Raw genomic sequence first — 11,763 nt, 5'->3', positions numbered from 1 at the left:
AGGTGTTCCAGTGCCATCCAACGCGATTATATTTCAGATGTTAAGATGTATCATTTATATTGTTTAACTCAGGCAGGGAGGGGGTTACATTGAATGGCCACTGAACCTTTGCCCTCATTGGCTTAAGGGCCTGCTGGCCAAAATACTTGTATTCATTATTTAATATCTGTAAATATATACTAGCTGTATCTATAGATAAAGTCGATCAGATCAAACTAAATCGTCAAGTTTATAAGAGATTCTTGTTTTGTGATTGGTGTGAACATCGATCCTGCTGCCTGTGGGGGTGGGGGGGGGGGGGGGGTGGAGTTACTGCCCCTCACAAAATGCCTGCACAGCCTTATTTTACTGCTTTATGTTCTCGCCGGTCGACAACATAAAGCATTTCAGAGAATTTGTCATGATGTCGTTCCCTTCTATTTTATAATATCAATATTTCTCATTCTAGGCTTTGATTTAATTAGGATTATAAAACCCATTTGCATTAAATCTTTCAGCAGTGTGCGGATATGGTTTCATGTCTTTGGTTCCGTGGGCAGCGAACTCGGCCTGCTGCTGACCCTGGTCCTGGCTCTATAGTACTGCTGGAAAGCTTTGGAATATTTTACATTCTCACCAGTCCATGAATTGCAATGAACTGTGTTTCAGAGCATTAGAAACAGGAACAGGAGTGGAGTTACTAACATGTCTTACATAATATGATAAGTAATTCTACTACATTAACGTTGAACGTGTTTTCCCGAGGTATCCAGAACTACAGTTTCAACCTTCATCGCAGATCTTCTTTTATGCAGCCACTGTTGGGCAAACTTTTAACAAGAGTAGAAAATCACACATTGAATTCTAGTCTAGCTATACAGATAATAACACCGTTATACTCATTATCAATGGCTGATGAAAGCCTGATGCATAATAAAAGTTGTTTGTTAAACTTTTCCTTCTACCTGAACGTCACCATTCTTCCATTCCCATATGTCAACAAACTTTAAATTAAAGAGGGCTCAGAAAGATTTCCCAGGTCTGCTTGATGGAGAGAACCTGGAAGACCTATTATGTCGTCCTGACTGAGCAGAAACACTCTTTACTTGGGTTGGCAGGGCCTCGCCGAAAATCCACATGGGAATAGGGTAAGAGAAAAAACAGAAAAGGTTTAGTCCCTTATAAATAAAACACAGCCATCCCTTAACTGATCTGGGTCAGATTCCTAATGTCTGCAGTCTTCCCTGGAGGCTTACTGTAGAAGGACAGCCCAAACCCAGCTCCTGAATGACCTGTATGTGAATTCACTGTAAGCCTCTTTCATTAAAGAACTACATAGTGAAGAGTTTCTCTATTGCATGTTGGGTAATATAAACCCTGGGTGAAATCAAGTCACGCAACACACAAGGTTCTCCCCGCTCCCGCGTTCTCACACTGCCTCACACTCCCTCGCTCTCCCTCGCTCTCCCTCTCTCTCCCCTACTCATCCTTTCCATTTTCCACTGTCTCTCCCCCACTTCTTTCTCCCCCTCCAACCTCTCTCATCCTCTCCCTCTCTTCTCTCTTTCCCTCCCTCTCTCCCCCTCTTCTCTCTGCCTCTGCCATCCTTCATGCTGGGAGTTGACACAGTTACGGAGGCGTGTGAGTGCGGGGTGGTGATGGGGAGTGTCCATATGTCGCCTTCCTTCACACTGGCCTGATGTCAGCAGTGTCCCGAGAAGTTGTCTCTCTCCCTCTACTCATCACTCCCCCTGCCACTCTCTCCCCCACTCCCTCTCTTCTTTCGCCCTCCTGCTCCCCCCACCTATCTCTACGCTTGCATCCCTATCTCCCTCTTCATCTCTCCCTCTCTCTCCCTCCAGCCTTTCTCTCCCTCTTCGTCTCTCCCTCTCTCTCCCTCCAGCCTTCCTCTCCCTCTTCATCTCTCCCTCTCCCTCTCACGCCTGAAGTTAAAGCGCACTGTGGTCACATTAGTATCTGTGTAATCACATTGTGTTCTGTTGTCTGTGCAGTGCACAACGATGGCTGCTGACACGCCGGTCTAAACGGATGTCAAAACACTGTCAACGCACAAGAACTGTGGACTACAGAGTCTGGTGTGTGTGTGTATGCGTGTGTGTTAAATATATCTATGAAGAACACATGCACATCCAACTGTCCGTACTGTGTGTGTGCTTGTGCACGCTATGTGTGTATGTGTGTGTGTGTGTGTGTGTGTGTGTGTGTGTGTGTGTGTGTGTGTGTGTGTGTGTGTGTGTCTGCATTGTGGTTGTCATGGTGGTTTTCCAGTACATAACACAGATTATGTCTGGCTGCAGTAAGCACTTCATCCTCCTCACTGCAGTGCTTTTACACGCTGTTCCTCCCAACAGGCCCCAGTGCTGGAACAAGGCTGGCTACATCCGCAACAGGAGCAGAACTGCACTGTTAACATACACACTTTCTGGATTGCATTACATAGTCCTGTGTGGAGCTCAGAATAATTTGTTCAGATGTATCTGTGATTGCCTGTAAGGCCGTTTGAGTCTTTATCCTAAATGCAGCATGAATGAAGCTGGTAAAATGAAAAGGGAATTGAACCTTTCATTGGATACGCTGAACGACTTGTTTAAAGTACAAATACAGAACATTTTTATAAAGCTCAATGTAAGTGGTCATAAACATTAACAATTTAAGTAAGATACATAAATGAGTGGAGTAGTAAACAAAGAAAAATCACATTTACAATATGTAAACTGAGTATGGAAAAGCAGAAATGCATAAAAAGGTGATCCTATCTGGATTTGTTGACATTGCATTCATTATGGGATGTCACACAATTTCTTATGGGTTACGAAATGATGAGGTATTTTGAACCCAGAGACACAGATCTCATCGACCATATTGGGTTCACCCCTTTTCTCCGAGATTGCATTCGTGTCGATTAGCAGGTGTTGGATAGCGTGCCAGATATGGCCCCACTGTAAAAGGTTTTCTGCACCCACCTGCTACGCCGCAATCATACAGCCACCGTACTCCAAAGAGGTCACTTCATGTACTCTCATTTTCCTTCTCTATATATATACTGTACACGCACATAAATCACTGGGGGGTTTGCTTTGAGGGATTTTCCGCCATACAGAGGCTCAGTAAGAGCTGGAGCTTAATGGATTCCCGGAAGGCTGAACAGAGATCCCGATGTATGTGGACTGTGGAGCACGGAGCCGAGCACGTAGCATTTCTAGCGCGCCAATAGCATCCTCCATTTCAGCGAAGCCATGATACCGGGGCAAACGCAGATGTTTTGCGTTGCGTATTTCTTCAAGTGTGAATGACGGGGAAACCGCACGCGAACCAATTAGGGTCAGAACGGAGCGCGCCGGCGGAGGGCATCCCTCGGCCTCATTCTGCACTCTGTCAGCCAGCAGCCGGTTAGCAAAGAAGGGGTTCTCCGTCTGTGGGTCACACGTCACACGCCTTGGCACAGCCACAGGACGGAGGCACGTGGGTCACGTAATGACAGCATTAATGCACGGCAGAGGAAGGTCCTCTGGCAGAGTGCCTGATCTGTAGTGACTGTATAAGATTAGGGCGGCGATAACAGACTTCCTTGTGCCAGGAAACGTCACAATGTCCTGAGCACGGGGGCCATAACAGCAGAGTAGAATACGGAACTGGAAAACCTGGAAAACAACCCCAGGTCCCCAGAAGAACAACAACAAATAGGCAATTATTTATTTAAGGAAGGCCTGTATGATTTATGTGGCCACAATGTGGCTTTACATTTTAATTTGCCTATAAAACTATAAAATAGCAACCAGCATCATCACGGTGATGGCACTGTGGAAGAGTCGCTATGCCAACAGGTCCCCTAACACTATGAAAGCCCCAGTGCAGTCCGGTTGACGTTTAAGTCTTTACCTAGAAGGCTGCTTGGTTTATTCATTTTTTCAAAGCCATGATAGCATAATCAAAAGAAATAAAACATTTTGGACTATGTTAGCTTAGTCCTTCCCAATCCATTTGTCAAAAAGAGAACGTTTTGTGGTTTCCTGGTCAGGTGGATTCCAGCCAAGGCCTACTTCCTGTTCGACACGCCTACAGAGGCCGCCCCCAGGAACTTGATTGGTTCGAAACAACATTTGAAGTGATAGCATAACATCTGTGATAGTATAAGATTGTGTTTACCCAAACTCAACCCCATGAAGTGAACAGCTAGTCACCAACAGCGGTGAGCAGCAGCTCAGCATCGTCATGATATCTGTGTGTGTTGATAGCGTCTGCTGCCCCACCCGTCTACAGTATGAAGGGCAGGGATGAGCTGTTAAACCCTGCCCTCCCCACTGGCCCTCTCCTCCCAGCATTACTATCTGAGTCCGAGCCCGGCGACCTCGTTTTGTTGCCCTCGCTCAGGTCAGGCTGTGGCAGCGGCGCATAACCCCACGCGACCCCCGGGCTAACGATGCTGTGCGCTATGCTAACGTTGTAACACACTCTCTCTCTCTCTCCACACCACGCTAAGCTACCGCTATCACTTACGCTCTGCGAACACCGATTAACACCGCCGACGCTGTTCACGTTGCCCTTGGAGGGTGGAACGTTCCGGCGGTACCATGCTACTTAAATAACACGGATCCGCAGTGTCAACGCGTAGCTTAACCAGCGACAGCTGCGGTGGCGTCTTGAGTGTCGCCCTCTCGAATACGCAGAATTGCTCGGTTGGGCTCGGTGGCATTCTTACCCTGACACAACCTTTCCCTCTTCCTCTCCTTCCTCTCCCTCCTTCATCCCGGTGTTTCCCCGGGACTCAGTAGTTCGGCGCGGGGATGCTAACCTCCATCGACCCTTGACGCATGCTGCGTTTGACATTCATTATTTATTGATGCCGCGCTCTTTAATTGCATGCGGTGGGTGTTTACAGTCACCGTCGGCCTCCCCGCCTGATCCCCGGGGGGCCTCGGTCACATCCGCCTTCTGGGACTTCTTTAACACCAGATCCCCCCCGGTGTTTGTTTTTACTTTTGGATTCCAGTCACATGGGGAGGGATTTCTCTGTGTCCTCGCTCGCTCTGTTGAGTCTTTCCGGGGCAGGAATTAGCAGGAAGTTAACCAATAAGACGCATTCCTGGGGATGGAAAGGGAGCAATTTGATTGGTCAGTTCAAGGGCCCTCTCACACAGGGGAAGTGATCATCGAACCTCTATAAGCCGGCCAACCAGGGGTTGCTGTAATAGTTTAGACTGATTTTATAGAGCACGTTTTCTACCCTCACATTCACCCATTTATCCACAGATTTTTACACAAACTGCGGAGTCGACCATGCCATGCAGCAGACAGCTTGCTAGGAGCGGTGAGGTGCTGCATCACCAGCACCAGGGTCCAATCAGTCAGACTCAGGCCCCGTTTACACGAGGACGCTTGCGGGTAAAAACGACAAAATATTTGATCGGAAGTGCCTTTCGTTTAGACGGTGACGGCGTTTTTGGGGCATGAAACACGCATAAATCTGAAACCACCCTCCAGAGTCGAAAAGTTGAATACGCTCCGCCGTAGCGTTTCCGTCTACACTGCCAAGATGCAAAACACTGCTCAGATCTGCTCACGTCGTGTACGTGTTTACGTCACATACAGCGTCAGTACAGGGAAATAAACCAACATGTCAGATTATTTCCATGCGTCGGACCTTCAAGCTGCTCTGGCAGCTCTAACAAGCGTACAGGAGTCTTTCCACGAAATGTACAGGACATGTACAGATAGAATTACTGAACAGAGAAGGATCTTTTTGGTTTTTGCGGCACGGATAAGAGAAGAAGGAAGATTCTACGCATGCGCTCAGACATGGCGGTGTTGTGTGATAGTGTATCACAGCACCACCTAGCCGCCTGGCATGCATACCCAATCGAATTCCACACACTTTTGCGTCACCGTATGCACGCAGATTTCCTCCTGAAAACGCTCGTCAAAAATCGGAATAAAAAGTGAACACGCGACGCCACTTTTGCGTCTTCTGTTCAGACCGTCATCGTGTAAACGTAGCCTCAGGCCCCGTGAGGCCAAATAAACCAGCCATGATTCACAATCTCATTTCCCAATTTCATTCAACCATTAATTAACCAGGCAAGTCATTAAAAACTCATTAAGAATTTACTCTTATTGACAATGGCTTTAAGTGGCCGCAGGTCTGTAAACTATATAAATGCTGTCAACGCCGTCCAATACCATTATAGTGACTCCTTATTTTCCAGTTTGTTGGTGCCGCCTCCCCAGTGTGGCAGTGATTTCTCAGTCGTGATGGAATGCAAGAGCTTCATCGATTCCTTTCAGGAGTTTCTGACGATTCATAGTGTAACTTAAAGTTGGACGTAAACACAAAAAACGTTGACGACGTGCGATGAACTCAGCTTACACGTTGAAAATTGGTATGTCTAGATCAAACTCGTAAAGTGTCATCACATTTAGGTAGAGCCATAATTATCAAAGGCAGTCAAGTACCCTGCTTATCTCCCCCCCCTACCCCAAGGAGGTTATTCAACGGCGGATAAAATGCTAATCTGCGCAGTTCCTTCCTCTTATCTCATGTTCCCCCCGACCTTGGGGAGAGAGATGCTGTTCACACTGGAGCACAAAGGATTAACGTAGACCTGGCTTAACGTAGACCTGGCTTAACGTAGACCTGGCTGAGTGTCCCACCTCCAGTCAGTAAGGTCAGCAGACACTCCGACCAGCTGGTGATGAAGCATCGCCTGATTGTTCTGGTTTGTTCATTTGTCCTGGAGTCTCCGCAGTGATGACCGGGGTTGCTAGGCCACTGGAGCTGTTATGAAGTGCTCCTTGCGTCAGGGAAAAGGGGGAAGTTAAAGACGTCACAGAATGGAAATCGTTGTTTCTACGTTGTCAGCTCCTGTCAGATCATCAGGGCGGCACCCTGTCATGGTGCTGCCGGAAGGAAGCTCAGGCTTTGTTTGTTTACACGATTATTTAAACGTAGCCAGGCTGAAAAGCAGTGCACTGCCTCCCCTTAGTGTACTCATAGCACTACTCGGGTGAGGCCTTTGCATAATATGTAAATGTTTGCCTAAGCAATAAGCGTTGAGTCCAACTGATGAAATGAAACCAATAGATAGATGTTTTAGAAACCAGTCTCAGGACGGTTGATTTATTAGCTAGCAACAGTGTGTTAATTCCAATAGTATTATCCATATCATTATCCACTGATCAGCAGAAACAGTGAGCCCTCAGCAACACAAACAGTGTACAACTTGAACTGGGAAGTGCAATTTAAAGATTAGAAAACCCAAAAATCAGCATTATGTAACTTGGCTACAAACGGGCTGTAATGATTAGTGCGCAGTAGAGTGAAACAGCACTATGGTCTGCAGTCTACTGGAGGAAGCCTTGAGGTAGATGCCAACTCCTTTGTGAACTCTACTTGCACTCTACTTTAATATACAACATATCCGATTACTGTACATCAATTCTAAAAACAGATGTTACTTTATTGAACTTCAGGATTGATCATAATTCCTAATGTGTGCTACCGCAGGCACTCACATCCCCAGTTCCAGATCACTTTTGATAGACACGTCAACAAAAAGGCAGAAATATACTGTCGTGAATTCAATCAAATGAGTTTAAACTTGTTGTTTCTGATCCATCTGGGGCACAGGACGGAGCGCACACACACGCTCTGTTATCTTGGTTCAAATTAAAGGATACGCAGTCCCCACGCCGCCCAAGAACGTGGAAGGGATCGGATTTTTCCGGGAAGTTTGACATTTGTTATCCCCCCCCTCTGCTCAGATTGGCTCTGGGTTAGACCAAGAGCCCTCATAGCCCTGGGTTAGACCATGAGCCCTCATAGCCCTGGGTTAGACCAAGAGCCCTCATAGCCCTGGGTTAGACCAAGAGCCCTCATAGCCCTGGGTTAGACCAAGAGCCCTCATAGCCCTGGGTTAGACCATGAGCCCTCATAGCCCTGGGTTAGACCAAGAGCCCTCATAGCCCTGGGTTAGACCATGAGCCCTCATAGCCCTGGGTTAGACCAAGAGCCCTCATAGCCCTGGGTTAGACCATGAGCCCTCATAGCCCTGGGTTAGACCAAGAGCCCTCATAGCCCTGGGTTAGACCATGAGCCCTCATAGCCTTGGGTTAGACCAAGAGCCCTCATAGCCCTGGGTTAGACCAAGAGCCCTCATAGCCCTGGATTAGACCATGAGCCCTCATAGCCCTGGGTTAGACCAAGAGCCCTCATAGCCCTGGGTTAGACCAAGAGCCCTCATAGCCCTGGGTTAGACCATGAGACCTCATAGCCCTGGGTTAGGCCAAGAGCCCTCATAGCCCTGGGTTAGACCATGAGCCCTCATAGCCCTGGGTTAGACCATGAGACCTCATAGCCCTGTGTTAGACCATGAGCCCTGGGTTAGACCAAGAGCCCTCATAGCCCTGGGTTAGACCATGAGCCCTCATAGCCCTGGGTTAGACCAAGAGCCCTGGGTTAGACCAAGAGCCCTCATAGCCCTGGGTTAGACCATGAGCCCTCATAGCCCTGGGTTAGACCATGAGCCCTCATAGCCCTGGGTTAGACCAAGAGCCCTCATAGCCCTGGGTTAGACCAAGAGCCCTCATAGCCCTGGGTTAGACCATGAGCCCTCATAGCCCTGGGTTAGACCATGAGCCCTCATAGCCCTGGGTTAGACCAAGAGCCCTCATAGCCCTGGGTTAGACCAAGAGCCCTCATAGCCCTGGGTTAGACCATGAGCCCTCATAGCCCTGGGTTAGACCATGAGCCCTCATAGCCCTGGGTTAGACCGAGCAAAGATAAACGTGTAAATAATTTAGGAATGGTCATGAATAATCAAATGGTTTACTTTCATGCGTTCACCGTGATGGTTTGAATCTCCTCCACCACAGAGTGAGGGAACCAGCTCCACTCCCAGCACTCCGTCCTCCGTCACTCCGTCACGCCGTCACTCCGTCACGCCTTCACTCCTTCACTCCTTCACTCCGTCACGCCTTCACTCCGTCACGCCTTCACTCCTTCACTCCGTCACTCCTTCACTCCTTCACTCCGTCACGCCTTCACTCCTTCACTCCTTCACTCCGTCACTCCGTCACGCCTTCACTCCTTGTATCCTTTAGAAATGAGTTCAAGCCCCAGCTGCTCAGTAATGATGGGCACACAAACAAAGAATTGAGTCTCTTTGGTTAACCTGACTGCCAGAGGCACAACGCATATCATGAAGTAGCCATCGTTTGTTAATTGCACCCTTTCAATACCAAAGTAATAACGTCTAAAACATGGACTATTGAAAATGACTCATCTATTATGGTGTTCATAATGCAGCATCGGTCTGATGGCTGCTGGATTGATGCTCCGTCCGCGAGACAGCGGCCGCCGTTGGGAGCGATCTGTTCCTGTTAGGCGCTAAATAAAAGCCAGACCGTTTTAGAGGCTCCCCGTGAGGTCGGGTCTCCTCAGGCTCCTGTCAGACGTCCACCGCGTCCATCGTAGAGAGGACAGCCAGTCCCCCATAGAGGACAGACCGTCCCCCGTAGAGAGGACAGACCGTCCACCGTAGAGAGGACAGACCGTCCCCCGTAGAGGACAGACCGTCCCCCATAGAGAGGACAGACCATCCCCCGTAGAGAGGACAGACCGTCCCCCGTAGAGAGGACAGACCGTCCACCGTAGAGAGGACAGACCGTCCCCCGTAGAGAGGACAGACCGTCCCCCGTAGAGAGGACAGACCGTCCACCGTAGAGAGGACAGACCGTCCCCCGTAGAGAGGACAGACCGTCCCCCGTAGAGAGGACAGACCGTCCCCCATAGAGAGGACAGACCGTCCCCCGTAGAGAGGACAGACCGTCCCCCGTAGAGAGGACAGACCGTCCCCCGTAGAGAGGACAGACCGTCCCCCATAGAGAGGACAGACCGTCCATCATAGAGAGGACAGACCGTCCACCATAGAGAGGACAGACCGTCCCCCATAGAGAGGACAGACCGTCCATCATAGAGAGGACAGACCGTCCCCCGTAGAGAGGACAGACCATCCCCCGTAGAGAGGACAGACCGTCCCCCATAGAGAGGACAGACCGTCCACCATAGAGAGGACAGACCGTCCCCCGTGGAGAGGACAGACGTCCACCGTAGAGAGGACAGACCGTCCATCATAGAGAGGACAGACCGTCCCCCGTAGAGAGGACAGACCGTCCCCCGTAGAGAGGACAGACCGTCCCCCGTAGAGGACAGACCGTCCCCCGTAGAGAGGACAGACCGTCCCCCGTAGAGGACAGACCGTCCCCCGTAGAGAGGACAGACCTACGGTGTCTGTCGTCACCAATGACCCCAGGTTGGACGTCTTGGCGGTTTACCAATATTTAAAAACAATTCATTTTGTTTACCTCCAGGTCACCGGAGCCAATGAGAATAATGGACAAGCAGCAGTAGTATGCTTAATAACATCACCAGGACCTCCTCTTAAGATACTTGTCATTCAGGGGCAGGTCACGGTGAAAGCATCTTGCTCAAGGGGGCTTACATCTAGATTACAGGTATTGGGTATTTGATCCCCAGAACCTCTCTCCCCCAGAGTCCAACGCCGGAACGGGTAGAGCCCCCCCAGCCACGCAGATTATTCTATAATACGTTTTTATATAAGCATGTAATAAAAGATACTTAAGAAAAGCCAAACACAACCCCAGCAGTAACACACATGGCGTCTACATCACGCACAACAGCTAGCCCTCCGCGGCTCCTCCCAACGATGACATCATCATCTTCGTCAGACATCCCAGTGACAGCCGCGCGCAGGGCCGTCGCCGGGGGCGACGGCCCTGTCGCGGCTGTCACTGGGTTGATCAGATTACCTGTTGCTGCGGCGCGTCACGTTAGCCTCGGGCCGCTCCGTCCTCTGGGAGCCGCCTGACGCAGACTCTGAGGCGTGCGTGTCCATCAGCGGCTCGAGGAAATACATGCACACGTACACGCATACACGCACACACGCACGCACACACACAAACACACACACGTGTAAGCTGTAGTCATTCTATTGTGTAATTGTGTGTATTATAACACAATATATCCTGTGGTGTTATCAGTTCGTAAGGGGCATGCGATGCTGTAGTGAGGTGGAGTGTAAGACATCACACACACACACACACGCAGCTCGTTAGTGACACACGCTCACTCACGTTGTCACCGTCGGGGCGACGCAGACCCCCCCCCCCCCCCCCCCCCCCCCCTCGGACCCCCGTCTCCATGGCCTCCTTAGCCACCCTGGTCCTGATTGCGGGTGGGGGTGGGGGTTGGGGAAGGGGGTCCGGACACATGAGGAGGGAGGGGTGGTGTAAACCATTCTGTGATCAGGTGGACTGCATTGGAAGGGGATCGCTGTCAGCCCCCACACACCATCTCTGCTCTGTGACACAAATAACAACAAACCAACAACCAAAGCAAAAGACGACCAACATACATACAGGAATATTTCATAAAAAAACATTATTTATATAAATTAAAAATATATAAAATGCAGTCATCAATGAAGGAATTGCAGAATACATGCAGGAATTACGAATAGTAGATCAAGTTCGTTCTAAAAAGGTCACAGATGTGTTTCTGAAATATCTAATGAACACGTGCCACCGGCAGGTTGTGTAATCCTCTCTCCCAGCGAGACAGGGATGTAAAACATGTGATGTAACGCAGACCGAGGCTGAATGTCACGGCATTGTGTTCTGGGCATGACGAGGCGAAAGGTGAAACACAAACACATGCATGATAGGGCTACTTTAATAGAAACCAAAAGA

The sequence above is a fragment of the Gadus macrocephalus genome, chromosome 13 (assembly GCF_031168955.1).
Source record: "Gadus macrocephalus chromosome 13, ASM3116895v1".
Taxonomy (NCBI): Eukaryota; Metazoa; Chordata; class Actinopteri; order Gadiformes; family Gadidae; genus Gadus; species Gadus macrocephalus.
This window is presented reverse-complemented; position numbering follows the sequence as displayed.